This window comes from Homarus americanus, unplaced genomic scaffold (genome assembly GCF_018991925.1).
Source record: "Homarus americanus isolate GMGI-L3 unplaced genomic scaffold, GMGI_Hamer_2.0 scaffold30352, whole genome shotgun sequence".
NCBI lineage: Eukaryota > Metazoa > Arthropoda > Malacostraca > Decapoda > Nephropidae > Homarus > Homarus americanus.
Genome location: NW_024751909.1, coordinates 30,480 through 38,192, shown reverse-complemented (window position 1 = coordinate 38,192; position 7,713 = coordinate 30,480).

Sequence of the window (7,713 nt, the reverse complement as noted above, 5' to 3'; positions counted from 1 at the left end):
TGAGGGGAGGGAGATAAGGAGGACCAGGGAGGGAGGACCAGGGAGTGGAGGACCAGGAGTGGGAAGACCAGGGAGGAGGACCAGGGGTGGAGGACCAGGAGGGAAGACCAGGGAGGAGGATCAGGGGTGGAGGACCAGGGAGGGAAGACCAGGAGGGAGGACCAGGGAGGGAGGACCAGGGGTGGAGGGACGAGAGGGAGGACCAGGGGTGGAGGACCAGGGAGGAGGACAGGGGAGGACCAGGGAGTGGGAGGACCAGGGAGGGAGGACCAGGGAGGAGGACCAGGAGGAGGACCAGGGAGGGAGGACAGGAGGAGGACCAGGGAGGAAGGACTGGGGGTGGAGGACTGGGGAGTGGGAGGACCAGGGAGGGAGGACCAGCGAGTGGAGGATTAGGGAGGGAGGACAGGGGAGGGAGGACCAGGGAGGGAGGATCAGGGAGGGAGGACCAGGGAGGGAGGACCAGGGGGGAGGACCAGGGAGGGAGACCAGGGAGGGAGGATCAGGGAGGGAGGACCAGGGAGGGAGGACCAGGGAGGGAGGATTGGGGAGGAGGACCAGAAAGGGAGGACAGAGGGAGGACCAGAGGGAGACCAGGGAGGAGGACAGGGGTGGGAGGACAGAGGAGAACAGGGAGGGAGGACCAGGGGAGGGAGGACCAGGGAAAGGAGGACAGAGTGGGAGGACCAGAGGAGGACAGGGAGGGAGACAGAGGGAGACCAGAGGAGGACAGGAGGGAGACAGGGAGGAGGACCAGGGAGGAGGATCAGGGAGGGAGTAGGGAGGGAGGACGGGGTGGAGACTGGGGAGGGAGACCAGGAGGGAGGACCAGGGAGGGAGGACCAGGGAGGGAGGGGACAGAGAGTGGGAGGACCAGGGAGGGAGGACAGGGAGGGAGGGACCAGGGAGTGGGAGGACTAGGGAGGGAGGACCAGGAGGAGGGGATCAGGGGAGGGAGGACCAGGGAGGAGGACTGGAGGGAGGACTGGGGAGGGAGGACCAGGGAGGGAGGACTAGGGAGGAGGGACCAGAGGGAGACTGGGGAAAGGGAGAAGAGGGAGGACCAGGGAGGGACAGAGGGAGACCAGGGAGGAGGACAGAGGGAGGACTGGGAGGGAGGACAGGGGAGGGAGGACAGAGGGAGGACACAGGAGGGAGGACCAGGGGGGGAGGACAGGGGAGGGAGGATGGGAGGGGAGGACAGGAGGGAGGACCAGGGAGGGAGACCAGGGAGGGGAGGACAGGGGGGAGGACCAGGGAGGAGGCCAGGAGGAGGACCAGGAGGAGGACCAGGAGGGAGGATCAGGGAGGAGGACCAGGGAGAGGGAGGGGATCAGGGGTGGAGGACCAGGGAGGGTGATCAGGGAGGGAGGACTGGGGAGGGAGGATCAGGGAGGGGAGGACAGGGAGGGAGGACCAGGGAGGGAGGATCAGGGAGGGAGGACAGGGGGAGGGAGGACCAGGAGGACTGGGGAGGGAGGATCAGGGAGGAGGACCAGAGTGGGAGGACAGGGGAGGGAGGACCAGGGAGGGAGGACCAGGGAGTGGGAGGACCAGGGAGGGAGGACTGGGGGGAGACCAGGAGGAGGACAGGGAGGGAGGACCAGGGGAGGACTAGGGAGGGAGGACAGAGGGAGACCAGGGAGGGAGGACAGGGAGGAGGATCAGGGAGGAGGACCAGGGAGGGAGGACCAGGGGTGGAGGACCAGGGGTGGAGGACCAGGGAGGAGGACCAGAGAGGAGACCAGAGGAGGAGGACAGAGCAAGGGGGGGAGGACCAGGAGTGGGAGGACCAGGGAGGAGGACCAGGAGAGGGAGGACCAGGGAGGGAGGACAGGAGGAGACAGGAGTGCAGACGAGGGGAGGGAGGACCAGGGAGGAGGACAAAGGTGGAGGACAGGGGGAGGACCAGGGAGGAGGACAGGGAGGGAGGGCAGGGAGGGGAGGACAGGGGACTGAGGACCAGGGAGGGAGGACCAGAGGAGGACCAGGGAGGAGACCAAGGAGGGAGGAACAGGTGGGAGGACCAGGGAGGGGAGGACAGGAGGGAGGATTAGGGAGGGAGGATTGGGGAGGGAGGAGAGGGGGAGGACAGGGAAGGGAGGATGGGAGGGAGGATGGGGAGGAGGACAGGGGAGGGAGGACAGAGTGAGGACAGGGAGGGAGAACAGGAGGGAGACTGGGGAGGAGGACAGAGTGAGGACAGGGGAGGGAGGACAGGAGGGAGGAAGGGAGGGAGGACCGGGGGTGGAGGACAGAGAGAGGACCAGGGAGGGAGGAACAGGGAGGGAGGATCAGAGGGAGGAATGAGGGAGACAGGGAGGGAGGACCAGAGGAGGACCAGGGAGGAGGACCAGGAGGGAGGACAGGAGGAGGATCAGGGAGTGGAGGACCAGGAGGGAGGACCAGGAGGGAGGATCAGGAGGAGGATCAGGAGGACAGGAGGAGATCAGGGAGGAGGACTGGGGGAGGGAGGATCAGGAGGGAGGACCAGGAGGGAGGATCAGGGGTGGAGATCAGGGAGAGGGAGGACAGAGGAGACAGTGAGGAGGACTCGGGAGGGAGGATCAGGGAGGGAGGATCAGAGGGAGACCAGGGAGGAGGACCAGGGAGGAGGATCAGGGAGTGGAGACCAGGGAGGGGAGGACTAGAGGGAGGACTGGGGAGGGAGGACAGGGGGTGGGAGGACAGAGTGGGAGGACCAGGGAGGGAGAACAGGAGGGAGGGACCAGAGGAGACCAGGGAGGAGATCAGGGAGGGAGGACAGAGGGAGACCAGGGAGGGAGGACCAGGGGAGGGGAGGACTGGGGAGGGAGGACCAGGGAGGGAGGATTTGTAGGGAGGACCAGAGGGAGACCAGGAGGGAGGACCAAGGGGAGGGGAGACCAGGAGTGGGAGGACAGGGGTGGAGGACGGGAGTGGAGGACCAGGGAGGGAGGACCGGGGTGGGGACCAGGGAGTGGGAGGCACGGAGGGAGGCACCAGGGGTGGGAGGACGGGGGTGGGAGGACGTGGTGGAGTACCAGGGAGGGAGGATCAGGAGGTGGGGAGACCAGGGGTGGGAGACAGAGAGTGAGGATCAGGGTGGAGATTGTGAGTGAGACTGGTGAGGGAGGACAGGAGTGGAGGCCTGGAGGGAGACTGTGGAGGGCGGTGGGAGGGAGCACTGGGGAGTGGAGGAGGTCAGGAGTGGAGGCCAGGGGGAGGCTGGGGGTGGAGGCCCAGTGGGGCTGGTGGCGGAGGACTGTGGTGGAGGACTGTGGAGGACGTGGGGTGGAGGACAGGGTGGGGAGGACTGTGGAGGGAGGATCATGGTGGAGGCAGGGGAGGAGTGACGGGGTGAGGACCGGGAGTGGAGAACAGGAGAGGGAGGACCAGGGAGGGAGGACAGGGAGTGGAGACCAGGAGGAGGACCAGGAGGGAGGACAGGGGTGGAGGACGGAGGGAGGATCAGGGGGAGGAACAGGGAGGGAGGACCAGGGGTGGGAGGACAGGAGGGAGACCAGGGAGTGGGAGGACCGAGAGGAGGACCAGGAGGGAGACCAGGAGGGGGGAGGGAGGACCAGGAGGGAGGACCAGGGTGGAGGATCAGGAGTGGAGGACCAGGAGTGGAGACCAGGAGTGGGAGGATCAGGGAGGGAGGACTAGGAGGGAGGACCAGGGAGGGAGGATCAGGGAGGGAGGGACCAGGGAGGGAGGGACTAGGGGAGGGAGGACCAGGGAGGGAGGACCAGGGAGGAGGACCAGGAGGGAGGACCAGGGAGGGAGGACCAGGGAGGGAGGACTGGGGAGGAGGACCAGGAGTGGAGGACCAGGGAGGGAGAGGACCAGGGGAGGGAGGGACATGAGGAGGCCAGGGAGGGAGGGCTGAGAGGAGGACCAGGGAGGGAGGACTGGGGAGGGAGGACCAGGGAGGGAGGACAGGGGGAGGAGACCAGGGAGGGAGGACCAGGGAGTGGAGACCAGGGAGTGGGAGACTCAGGGGGTGGGAGGACCAGGGAGTGGAGGACCAGGAGTGGAGGACTAGGGGGGGAGGACCAGGGAGTGGAGGACCAGGGAGTGGAGGACCAGGGAGGGAGGACCAGGGAGGAGGACCGGGGGAGGAGTGAGGGAAGGGAGGACCAGGGAGGGAGGACCAGGGAGGGAGGACTGTGAGTGGGAGGATCAGGGGAGGGAGGACCAGGGAGGGAGAACAGGGGTGGAGGATCAGGGAGGGAGACCAGGGAGTGGGAGGACCAGGAGGGAGGATCGGGGAGTGGAGGACCAGGGAGGGGAGGACAGAGGGAGGACCAGGAGGGAGGACAGGGGAGGAGGACCAGGGAGTGGGGGACCAGGGAGGGAGGAGCAGGGAGGAGGACCAGGGAGGGAGGGACAGGGGAGGGAGGATCAGAGGAGGACCAGGGAGGGAGGATCAGGGAGGGAGGACCAGGGAGGGAGGACCAGGGAGGGAGGACTGGGGGTGGGAGGACTGGGGAGGGAGACCAGGAGTGGGAGGATCAGGGAGGGAGGACCAGAGGAGGACCAGGAGGGAGGACCAGGAGGATCAGGAGGATGAGGGGTGAGGACCAGGAGTGGGAGGACCAGGGAGGGAGGACCAGGGGTGAGGACTTGTGGGGTGGAGACCAGGAGTGAGGACAAGGGAGGGAGGACCAGGGAGGAGGACCAGGGTGGGAGGATCAGGGGTGGACACCAGGGAGGGAGGATCAGGAGTGGAGACCAAGGAGGGAGGGACAGGGGAGGATCAGGGAGGGAGGACCAAGGGAGGATCAGGGGGTGGAGGACCAGGGAGGGAGATCAGGGAGTGGGAGAGGACAGGGAGGGAGGATCAGGGGAGGGAGGACAGGGAGGGAGACTCAGGGAGGAGGACAGGGAGGAGGATGAGGGAGGGGACCAGGGAGGGAGATGTGGAGGGGAGGACCAGGGAGGAGGACCAGGGAGTGGGAGGGATAGGGAGTGGAGGATCAGGGAGGGAGGACCAGGGAGGGAGACAGAGGGAGGACCAGGGAGGGAGGATCAGGGGTGGAGGACTGGGAGGGAGGACAGGGAGGGAGGATCAGGGAGTGGAGGATCAGGGAGTGGAGACAGGGAGGGAGGATCAGGAGTGGGAGACCAGGAGTGGGAGGATCAGGGAGGGAGGACCAGGGAGGAGGACCAGGGGTGGAGGATCAGGGGTGGAGGACCAGGGAGGGAGGACCAGAGTGGAGGACCAGGGAGGGAGGACAAGGAGGAGGACCAGGGAGGAGGACCAGGGAGGGAGGACCAGGGAGGAGGACCAGGAGTGGAGGACCAGGGAGTGGAGACCAGGGAGGGAGGACCAGGAGGGAGGATCAGGGGAGGAGGACCAGGGAGGGAGGATCGAGGGAGGACCAGGGAGGAGGACCGGGGGTGGGAGGACCAGGAGGGAGGACCAGGGAGGAGGACCAGGGAGGGAGGATCAGGGGACTGGAGGACCAGGGAGGACCAGGGGTGGAGGACCAGGAGGGAGGACCAGGGAGGAGGACCAGGGAGTGGAGGACCAGGGAGTGGAGGATCAGGGAGTGGGAGGACTGGGGAGGGAGGATGGGGAGGGAGGAGGGGTGACCAGGGAGGGGGACCAGGGAGTGGAGGATCAGGGGTGGAGGATCAGGAGTGGAGGATCAGGGAGTGGGAGGATCAGGAGTGGGAGGACCAGGGAGGAGGATCAGGGGTGGAGGATCAGGGAGAGGAGGATCAGGGAGTGGAGGACCAGGAGTGGAGATCTGGGAGTGGAGGACAGGGAGGAGGACAGGGAGGGAGGACCAGGGAGGGAGGACCAGGTGGAGGATCAGGGGAGAGGAGGATTAGGAGGGAGGACCAGGGAGTGGAGGATCAGGAGGGAGGATTAGGGAGTGGAGGATCAGGGAGGGAGGACAGGGGAGGAGGATCAGGGAGTGGGAGGACTGGGAGTGGAGGACCAGGGAGGAGGATCAGGGGTGGAGGATCAGGGAGAGGAGGATTAGGGAGGGAGGACCAGGAGTGGGAGGATCAGGAGTGGAGGATCAGGGGAGTGGGAGGATCAGGGGAGGAGGACCAGGAGTGGAGGACCAGGGAGGAGGACTGTGAGTGGAGATCAGGGAGTGGAGATGAGGAGGATCAGGGGAGGAGGATTAGGGGAGGGAGGATCAGGGAGTGGGAGGATCAGGGAGGGAGGACCAGGAGGGAGGATCAGGGGGAGGATCAGGGAGAGGAGGATTAGGAGTGGAGACCAGGGAGTGGAGGATCAGGGAGGGAGGATCAGGAGGAGGATCAGAGGAAGGGAGGGAGGACCAGGAGGAGGATCAGGGAGGGAGGATCAGGGAGTGGAGGATCAGGAGTGGAGGACCAGTGGAGGACCAGGGGAGGAGGACAGGGGGAGGATCAGGGAGGAGGATCAGGGAGTGGAGGACCAGGGAGGGGAGGACGGGAGGATCAGGAGGGAGGATTAGGGAGGGAGGACCAGGGAGGGAGGACCAGGGAGGGAGGACCAGGGAGGAGGATCAGGGGAGGAGGATCAGGGAGTGGAGGATCAGGAGTGGGAGGATCAGGGAGGGGAGGATCAGGGAGGGGAGGATCAGGGGAGGATCAGGAGGGAGGATCAGGGAGTGAGGATCAGGAGGGAGATCAGGAGTGAGGATCGGGAGGAGGATCAGGAGTGGAGACCAGGAGTGGAGGATCAGGGGTGGAGGATCAGGGAGAGGAGGCCAGGGAGTGGAGGATCAGGGAGGGATCAGGGGAGTGGAGGACCAGGAGTGGAGGACCAGGGGAGTGGAGGGGACCAGGAGTGGAGGACCAGGGTGGGGGGACCAGGGGAGTGGAGGACCAGGGGTGGAGGACCAGGGAGTGGAGGATCAGGGAGTGGAGGGACCAGGGAGTGGAGGACAGGGAGTGGAGGGACAGGGAGTGGAGGACAGGGTGGAGGATCAGGGGAGTGGAGGGACCAGGGAGTGGAGGACAAGGGAATGGAGGACAAGGGATGGAGGACCAGGGAGTGGAGGACCAGGGGTGGAGGGACCAGGGAGTGGAGGACCAGAGTGGAGGATCAGGGAGTGGAGGGAACAGGGAGTGGAGGACCAGGGGTGGAGGATCAGGGAGTGGAGGACCAGGGGTGGAGGGACCGGGAGTGAGGGAGGACCAGGGAGTGGAGGACAAGGGAGTGGAGGATAAGGGACTGGAGGACCAGAGTGGAGGGACCAGGGGGAGTGGAGGACCAGGAGTGGAGGACCAGGGAGTGGAGGACCAGGAGTGGAGGACCAAGGGTGGAGGACCAGGGAGTGGAGGATCAGGGGGTGGAGGACCAGGGGGTGGAGGACCAGGGGGGGAGGACCAGGGGTGGAGGACCAGGGGGTGGGACCAGGGAGTGGAGGACCAGGGAGTGGAGGACCAGGGAGTGGAGGACCAGGGGTGGAGGACCAGGGAGTGGAGGACCAGGGTGGAGGACCAGGGAGTGGAGGATCAGGGAGTGGAGGACCAGGGAGTGGAGGACCAGGGAGTGGAGGACCAGGGAGTGGAGGACCAGGGAGTGGAGGACCAGGGAGTGGAGGATCAGGAGTGGAGGATCAGGGGTGGAGCCAGGGGTGGAGGATCAGGGGTGGAGCACCAGGGAGAGGAGGACCAGGGAGTGGAGGATCCAGAGGGTGGAGCACCAGGGAGTGGAGGATCAGGGGTGGAGCACCAGGGAGTGGAGGATCAGGGAGGGAGGATCAGGGGTGGAGGATC